The 10140-nt window shown below is 38.9% G+C and overlaps 1 non-coding gene across 1 annotated transcript; it reads left to right on the forward strand.

Annotated features, from left to right (window-relative positions):
* The first annotated feature begins 9641 nt into the window (after positions 1-9641).
* Positions 9642-9747, forward strand: LOC141625079 (small nucleolar RNA R71). The gene has a single exon (XR_012534876.1). It is a non-coding gene; the product is annotated as a small nucleolar RNA R71 (small nucleolar RNA).
* The last annotated feature ends 393 nt before the right edge of the window (positions 9748-10140 follow it).

Below are 10140 nucleotides of genomic sequence, written 5' to 3' on the forward strand. Positions count from 1 at the left end.
GAATAGCGTTTGATTTCTTTATCCAACCACACATTATCCCATGATGCGTGCTAAGAGAGATTAATTTGTGATACTATATCACATTTCCTTTGGCTTATATCAAAGTCTTCACTTTGATAATCCCATCACGACTAAATCGTGATTCTTTGACCTCTTTGAATTTCTTCAAAGATTTCTCTATTTACCTTATTAAGTGATCACATTAGCGTCAACTTAAATCGTTGGTAAAAGAAAATGATCAACCTATTTTGGATCAATGATTTACAACCTCGATCTCCTTTTCAACCAAAAGGCACAAGACATCTTGCTTTGAATACAAGATACGCATATACCATAAGATTAACAATCTAATGGTTTCAAGAGTACTCGATAACTCTTTGCGTTCATCATTCCAGAATTTAAGGTTTAATCTTGGGTTACCAATTTGAGTCTTGTATCATCTACATGATGTATCATTCTAGTTTGGTTTAGAATATATTTACCTTGATAATGGGCTAGCCATACATCAAATCGTGGTGTATAGGGTCACAAAAGTGAAACCTCTTTTGTATCTTAACAAGATTATATTCTTATTCAGAGTTTATGCACTTAATAGTCTTAATTAAGTACAACTTTAAACCCAAAACTAGATTGAGTACACAATGACTCTATCTCTCAACATCATTTGTTGCTAGTCGTCATATTCTAATCATCCTATGTATCAAATACAATGATAAAAACCACCACCGGTTTCTAATATTGACGGAGTAGTACTAGCAAAATTTATGTCAATCAAATAAACATTTAAAGAAGAAGGTCTCATTAGATGTCCCATAACTAACTTGCTGATTCTTCAATAATTTGGGGTAGTTTCCTTTCTAGCGTCCAACAATTTAGACAATGGAAACTTTATCGGTCGGGATTGATAGGTTTAGTATCGTTATTCTCAATAACTTAACTTTTAACATTACCTTGTATCAATTCCATTCTAATTTTACTTCTTTGAACCTCGTCCTTTTCTTAACGGTTAAGAGAATGCTCCCACTCATTTCAATGAGTCTTTGCTTAGAAAAGCAAAATTGAATTTCATGAAGACTACTCTTCAATTCATTTATTTAGTCTTAAAACTTTCATTGAAGTGGTTGCGGTATTGGTCGTGATCCCTCGTGAGGGTTTAGTTTTCAGTACTTGTCGTTAGGAGCACCTAGACCAAAACACAATTTATAACTTCACAAACAACTCTACAATTAGTAAAGAGGTAAGTAAAGGTCGGATCCCAAGGGACGGGAATTGAGATGAGATTTTCTATTGCAACTAGTGGTGTCTAAGGGTGTCACAATTGGGGTTTGGAGTAGAAGATCACTAAACTAAATAGCAATGAAAGTAAACAAGCAAGATGAATTAAAAGGGATGTAAACAATTGATAAAAAGCACTAGGGTGTCATGGGGTCATAGGGGATTCATGGGAATTGATCATACAAACATATTCTCAAATTATAAGCAAGCAATTATTGTTGTGATGGATCGAGTTGGTTTATATCTTACAATCCTAGGAAAGTTTGGGTCTCGGAGCCGAATCGATTAGATTGTACAACACCTACAAGTCGACTTAATCTTCCCTACTCAACTATATGCATGGTCTAATGAGACTCGAGTTGGTTTATGTCTTACAAGTATCATTGAAAAGATAGGTGATGGGTAAAAAATGCAAGGATTCAAAGGCTCGCATTTCATCAAACATAACATGTGCATAAGTTGAGATCACAACAAGCAAGCAAATAAACTATGAAAACATATTAGATTAAGCATGAATCATTCCCCATGTTGGTTTCCCCTAATTACCCATTAACCCTAGCTAAGGAAACTACTCACTCATTATCATGTTGAACATGCTAGCAAGGCTGTCAATCATACCAACAAAGTAAAACATGATGAATAAATGAAGATAACTAACAATAATTAAAAAGGGATTAAGAGAATTATACCTACTAATGATTCCAATAATAAAGCAAAGAATAATAGAAGTACTTGATTCTTGATTGGAAGGTTGTCAATCTCCGAATAATAACCCAAATAGTCTTCAATTACCCAAAATAAAGGATGAACAAGAGAGAGATTAAGGAAATAAAACTTGTATTAAAACTTGATTAAATGTTGATTACAAGATTAAAGAGAGATTTGATTGATATTAACTACACTAAAGATTGCTAAGAAGAACATGCTCTTCTAATTAGACTAATGGGGTATTTATAGTGGGGATTAGTTACATAAATTAGGGTTTACTAACGGCTTAAATGACGATTAAGTCCTTGAGGAATCGCCGGTATCTAGGGAGACTCCGGTCTCTTTTTTGCCGGTCTTAGAAAAAGATGCATATCCTTCCTTGAAGTTGTAGAAGACGAAATAACTGTCTGAGAATCCGGGCGTCTTAAGCACGGGACGGGCGGATTTGGGTGTTTCCGGACGGGCGTCCAGAGGGGGAAGACGGGCGGATTTGGGTGGTTTTTGCCTAGCGTCCAGCTGAGGAAGACGCTCGGATTGTAGGTCTTGGACGGGCGGATTTGGGGCAATCCGCTCGGATTGTCAAACAGCTTTATTCCTTCTCCTTTTCTTCCGTTTTCTTCATAAAATCCTTGAGGATTTCCTCGGGGATACAAGGATATTTTCTCATCATTGCCCATCTACTATAGTATGTACAAAGGCCTTCTAATCTTGTCTCTCCTTGATGCTTGGTCATTGAATTCAATCAATTTAGCTTCATTTTGCCATGAAAATGCAAGGTTTGCACTCCTTTCCCACCAAGGACACAAAACCTCAAAGAATATGCAAAATAAAGGACTAAAGACAATAAATGACCCAAATATGCACTAAAAAGCATGGGAACAAGGCTAATTCGGGGACTAAAAATGCTCTAATTATGGTCACATCAAATATCCCCAAACCGAATCTTTGCTCGTCCCGAGTAAAGAGGTGACAAATACTAGGACCATTATTTAAACTAACCTAATAACATAGCCAATATGAGACAATTAGCGGGTCTCACTCCGCCCCTTCAACTCACAACAAGACAACCATGAGGTAGGATGCCTTCTTGCAAGGCAAGGTGGGTCTTGCCAAAATGGCGACACATCCAAACATTAAGCACACAAAATCAAGTAATGGATTCATCTACAAAAGAATAGCCACTTTCCTCATCTAAGTGGCGGAAATTATCTACAAGGGAAGCAATTCAAGGGTACACACTCCTTCATAGATGCAATTTCTTCAAACTGCTAAGCCTAGAATGATACCAATAAATCACCTCCAAGTTGTGTCAATCTAGGGTATCTTTGTCCTCAATCGTTAAATGCTTTTGTCAAGAATAGACTCCCTATGGTGTTAGAAACACTGGAGGATCGCGGAATTCCCCCTCTTGCCTAGACAAGAAGAAGGGTCGTCCCCTCTCTACCATGCACAAAAATGGATACGATGGATAAAGGGATCGATAGAATTTGAGTTTCATTTGGGAGTTTGCTTTTGTTTTCCCCCCAATTCCTTGTGGCATATAACATTTGAGAACACTTTCTGTTTTTGCCATTTCTTTTGATTTTTGGCATTTCAACACTGGACAACTTTTCAACTTTTCTTTGCATTTCTTTTGAACATTTTCAAAGTCACCCCATATGTAGTGAGGGTGCCTTATATTTGAAGTTTTAGGAGTCTATTTTTGCTCCTCTTTTCATTTGATGCATTTTTGCAAACTTTCTTTCACTTTTCATTTCATTGAACTCAAATTGATTTCTTTTGGTGCCCATTCCCTTTGATAACAAAAATGTGGTAGAACATGGATGATGGATGCATGCATGGTTTCAAGGGTCACCTTGGAATAAACGGTAGCCAAGGAGTTATCACACCACAAGGTACTCTTGACTAGGCCTTAATCCATGGGTCAAAGGATACTAGCATGACACATCCTAGGGTGTTTTACAAGCATTATAACAAGCAAAGTCTTAAGAAGAAAAAGCATCTACTAGGGCCTATATACACTTGTCAAGCTTCCCAAGTAGACGGTTTCGCAAAATTTTTCTAACATGCAAACTACATGCCATGATGCAACTAACATATAAACATCCTAATGCATATGATTCTACCAACTATTATGCCATATAATCTAAATGCAAGTCCTAGGTTCACATTGTTATACCGCATCAATCAAAAATAAAGCCACATAGTCAGTAACATAAAGAGGAAAAAGGAGATTGGAAAGATCATACCATGCGGTCTTCATGATCCTCATGTCTCGGATGTGGCGTAGTCAATCAATGTGAACAAGGATAGAACAAACACAATATATACGCCAATATATACATGACTACACTACAAAGGAAATGAACTTGTTTTTGGATTTTCAAATTTTTCAGATTTTTATGGTTTTTCGAAATTTTTTTATTTTTTCGGATTTTTGAATAAAAGTTAAGTTAGAATTCCCCATCCCCACACTAATATGGGCATTGTCCTCAATGGCCAAAATGATGGGAAATTATGCAAACATGATGCATGAATTCTACACTAAATGCAAGCTATACTAATCTACACTACATGATGCATGGGTTTTTGTTTATGACGGAGAGCGTAATTCAGATTACCTCCCGTTGCATATGCATGTACTTCCCCAAACCGAGATAGACATTATTTCTAATGTCCTAAAGTTGGGGGTAGTTCATGCACACAAGATGCAATGCATGAAACTAAATTTGTCATTTTGGATTTTCAAAAGTGGGAACAATGAAATAAGAACACCTCAATGGGGCCGAGGTGTTAGTCCTCTATGTTGGTACGACTCTCCAACCATGATCAAGATAAAATAAATAAAACAAAGAAAGAAGTAGACAAACCTCAAGAGGGTAGGAGCCTCCAAAGCTTGCTAGTCTTCCACCATATCATCATTGTCAACATCTTCCTCAATAGAAGTGGACTCATCACCACTTCCCTCTTCACTTCCTTGCTCACTTCCTTCATCATCTTCTTCTTCTTCATTAGCCTCTTCCTATTCATTTACCTCTTCAACAATGCCCTCATCAACAACCTCATCACTGACAACCTCATCGTCACCCGGTACCTCACCCCTAGATGCACTTGGAAAGAAGACTTCCCTATCCGCCCAACTAGGCAAAGGACATGAAGGATCAAGTAGTCCTTGCCTAACTAAATGAAAGAGGGGTGGATATTGGGCTAAGTATGCATCTTCCCGATCCTTATAAACTTGTTTGTGCATCTCTTGCATAAGTAGAGTCATGTAGTCATTACCCACTTCAACACCTTCGGGCTTGAACTCTTGAAATTTGAATGGATAAGGTGGTGTGACAATGGAGGAGGAGGGCATTTCAATTTCACCCCTTTGTTGACGGATGATGTATTCGGCTTCCTTTGAGAGGGGAAGAAGGTAGTTTGTTCTATGAACACTCAAACGGCATATCTTGGAAGGCAAAGTAAAAGATCTAGCATCATTGGTGAGCCACCCATATTTGGTGTCAAGAGGGTTATGAGTGACCCACTTGTACTTGTTAATCATGGCATCCATGTCAATGATATGACCCCCTTTTTTCGCCACATACTTGTTATCCTTATTGAAATTCGGATCAAAGTACTTAGCCGAAAGAGTAACTAGACCTCCATTTACAATAAAAGTGGTGCCTTACTTTCCACAATCAACATTGAGCCATCTTTCCACCAAAAGCCTTAGAGAATTGTAAGGCTTGGTGAATTCCCTTCTAATATTTAAGGCCGACTCAAGTAGAATACAATCGAGCTTGGTAAAGTGGTTAGTGTCTTTTCTGGCAATGATAGTATTCACGATGACTTTGTGCCACACTCTAATGCCCGGGTGGTGGACTAATAGAGCGCGACAAGCATGATAGTTCTCAAATTTCCTCCCGGAAATCGCCTCCCAAAGAGGAGCGGGGTCATATTTTTCGGGCTTCTTGTAATAACTAGGTGAATCACTAAGACCTAATGCTTTACTCAAGTCATCAAAGGTGATGTGCCTACTCACATTGGCAAGGCGGAACTCGATGTTTTCTCTAGTCTCTACCTTAGTCACTTTCAAAGAACTCAAGAATTCCAAGGTAAGGGAGGGGTATGTTAATTCTCTTGTAGCAAAAAAATTTCCTAACCCCATGGCTTCAAAGAAGGCTTTTGTTTGTTCAAGGACACCCAATTTTTTCAAGACATCTTCACATATGAATTTGGTGGGTAGAAAGGATTTCCTAGCATACTTGGCAAATGTATCCTTATGGGAGTTAGAAATGAAAATTACCTCCGGATAGTTTGGTAATTGAGCAATTTTCGGAGTTGTTGATGTTGTTGCTTCCAAGGGAGGATTTTGTTGTTGTTGAACTTCCAAGTTTGCACTAGCAACCACCATAGCCAATGAGGCTTTCTTTGCTTGAAGACATTATTGCCTTGTTGAGAGTGCCTTTGCCTTAGGCGCCTTTGTTGATCCTTTTGTTCTTACCATTGATGAAAATACCAAGAAAAGAGTGAAAATCTTCAATTTCCAAGTATACCCAAATCGATTTTAAGATGAAAGGCTTTGTCTTTGTATTTCGAAAATCGACTCAAAGGTTGAAGATTTTGGTATTTGGATTGATTTTTGTTGGATGAGGAGTGATTAATTGTTGTTAAAAGGAAGTTTGGATTTGGTTTTGTTGAATTTGGTTGAGGAAATCTTGTTTTGGTGATGGAGAGGATGAGGGTTTTGAGTTTTGGGGTTTATGGATAGTGTTTTGAATGTATGAATGAAGGAATGAATGTGGGAGGGGGTATTTAAAACACCCGAAAAATTTGAAACTGCAGGGGAAGACGGGCGTCTTTCCTTCATGACGCTCGGATTCTGCCTATTCTGGGTTCAGGATTCTCGCCTAAAGACGGGCGTCTTTCAGACAATCCGCTCGGATTCTTTGACTGCGGGACGAGCGGATTCTGCTGAAGACGGGCGGATTCTGATACAGCAAGTTTCTTATTTTTCACTGGCAAAAAGACGGGCGTCTTTCTGCAAAGACGAGCGGATTCTTCAAGACGGCGTCTTCTCTGCTGGGACGCTCGGATTCTTTGACAGTCCCAAATTTTCAATTTTTCAGTTAAAATGGACGGGCGGATTCTGCCAAAGACGCTCGGATTTCCTAAAGACGAGCGGATTCTGCTGAAGACGCTCGGATTCTCCCTGTTCTACCCGGATTCAGTTCCATCCGTGCACTTGCATATCCCTTGTCATTTTTCATTCTTCAAATCCCGTGTTCTTCATTGTAGGGGCACTACTAAGGCATGAATAACCTAGGCAATTGTTATCCCCACACTAAGCTAAAGCACTACACATCAATTAAATCATTAGTCCCTCCCTCACTTCTCTAAAAAATGATAATTACCCTGATCAAAGCATAAAAATCCAAAAATGACAAAAAATGCAATGTAAGAATTAAAATGCGAGTTAGGGAGTTAGAAATATTTACAAATGGTGGTTTAGGGAGGACTCCACCAAACTCTCATCCTTAGTGAGATGTCATGGGGGCATGTCCAAGGTGTTGTTGATGTTGCTCAACACCTTGAAAAAGTAGCCAAAAGCTTGTTCATTATCATGATAAAGATCTTCAATAGACCTTTGCCCTTGTTGTCCTTCATGTTGGTCTTTATCGATAACATTACCAATATAGGGATTGAAAATCCCTTCAAACTCATCGTCCCAAAGACCACAAACTTCATCTACTTGATCACTAAAGATCTCTTGAGTTGATAGAGACAACTCTCCCACTTTCTTGTCTTGGCCAATGAGGCCATCCTCTTCATTGCTTGATTTTGGTGACCTTTTCAAGCTCTCTTTGTTATAATTCACTTGCTCTTTGAATGGAGCATCATCAATTTTCTTCTTCCATTGGAATTCCGACTTCTTCCTATCATCCGTCCGGCTATAATGATCAACCATAAAACATGGTTCATGCAAATGGGGAGCTCTCATGGTCTTGTCAAGATTGAAAGTTATGCTCTCATCTCCCACTTCTAGAATGAGCTCTCCATGCTTCACATCAATCACCGCACCCGCGGTGTGCAAGAAAGGTCTTCCTAGAATGATTGGAATGTTTGAGTCTTCTTCCATGTCAACAATGACAAAGTCCACCGGGATGAAAAATTTCCCAACTCTTACGGGAACATCTTCCCATATCCCTAATGGTGTCTTCATCGATCTATCGGCCATTTGAAGTGTGATATTGGTGCATTTAAGCTCTCCCATCCCTAACCTTTTACTCACCGAGTACGGCATAACACTCACACTAGCCCCTAGATCACATAAGGCTTTGTTGATCGTGGTGTCGCCAATGGTACACGGTATTGAGAAGCTTCCCGGATCTTTAAGTTTTGGAGGTGAACTCCCTTGAAGTATTGCACTACTCACCTTAGTGAAGGCGATAGTCTCAAGCTTCCGGATCGACTTCTTCTTTGTGAGGATGTCTTTCATGTATTTTGCATAGGTCGGCACGTGATTGATTAATTCCGTGAAAGGAATCGAGACTTCCAAATTCTTCACAATTTCCATAAATTTTCCAAGTTGGTCGTCAAATTTGGGCTTGGCTTGACGACTCGGAAAAGGAAGTCTAATCGCAATGGGCTCCTTCTCCTTGACCTTGTCTTCATTTTCTTTGAAAATTCTTTTTTTTCATGGTTCTCCATCCTTGGAGTTTTGCACAATTTCTTCTTTGTCACTAGCTTCCACAACTTCATCCTCAACTTGCTTCTTAGGTGCTTCATACCTTGTACCACTCCTCAAGTGAATAGAACTAACCGTTTCATGTCTTGGGGGATTACTTTGAGATGGTAATTGTCCCTTTTGTCTTTGTGAGCTTGAAGATGCTAGTTGAGTCAATTGGGTTTCCAACATTTTTGTGTGAGCTAGGATGTTGTTGATGGTGATTTTCTTTGCTTGACTATCCTTTTGCATTTGAGTGAAAAACTCTTGTTGATTCGCTTGCATTTGGAGGACCGCTTTTTGAACATCAAAACCTTGGTCATTTTGTTGATTGTATGGAGTTTGATTTTGATAACCTTGGTTTTGGTTGTAAAAGGGTCTTTGATTTTGGTTTCTCATGGGAGGTGGAGTGTATGTTGGTTGAGGTTTTTGAACATTTTGGCTTTTGTATGAGAGATTTGGATGGAATTTGGTGTTTTCATTGTAATAATTGGAATAAGGGGTACCACTCTTGTATGCTTGGAAAGCATTCACTTGTTCATTTGTTCCCCTACATTCACTTTGGTCATGTCCCAAAGTTCCACAATTCTCACATATCCCACATGGGATTGATGAAGATGCCGTCATGGCATTAACATGATGATTTGGTGATTTTGAGGCTTCTTCAAGTCTAGCCATAACTTTTTCAAACTTCAAATTGATGGTATCAATGTGAGCACTAAGTTGAACACCCAATTGAGTAATGGAGTCCACTTCATGCTTTTCTCCCCTAGTAGCCTTGCGAGGTCTACTATATTGTGAGTTATGGACCGCCATTTCCTCAATTTTGTTTCAAGTTTGATTGTCATCAACTTCGGTGAACATTCCATTTAATCCCATGTTGAGAATGTTTCTTGAATCTTCATAAAGACCGTTCGAAAATTGTTGTACCAAGAACCAATCGCTAAGTCCATGGTGAGGACATGAGCGACAAATTCCTTTGAATCGCTCCCAAGCTTCATACGAGGATTCTTCATCTCTTTGCTTAAAGCCCGTAATTTGAGCTCTAGTCTTTTCCGGTGGATAGAACTTTTTGTAGAAAGCTAGAGCCACCTTCTTCCAAGAATCAATTCTGAGAGTAGCCTTATCAAGGCCTTCACTACTACAGATACAAGCTATAACAACGGGTAAAAACCGTTGTAAAAACAAAAAGCGGACGTTGTTAAAGCGGCCGTTGTAGAAGGTATTTACAACGGTTTGGTTATTTAATGAAACCGTTGTCGAAAGTATTCACCACGCTTAAAAACCGTTGTTGTTGGGTGTTCTCCGTTGTGGAAAGTGTTTCAAAAATTTGGAGGGAATAATATAACAACGATTGTCATATGTATAACCGTTGTTGTAACTTTCCCTCCAAAATTGTGAAGTCTTTTGACAACGGGTTTATGCTACATACCCGTTGTTGAAAT

Source organism: Silene latifolia, chromosome X (assembly GCF_048544455.1).
Source record: "Silene latifolia isolate original U9 population chromosome X, ASM4854445v1, whole genome shotgun sequence".
Classification (NCBI taxonomy): domain Eukaryota; kingdom Viridiplantae; phylum Streptophyta; class Magnoliopsida; order Caryophyllales; family Caryophyllaceae; genus Silene; species Silene latifolia.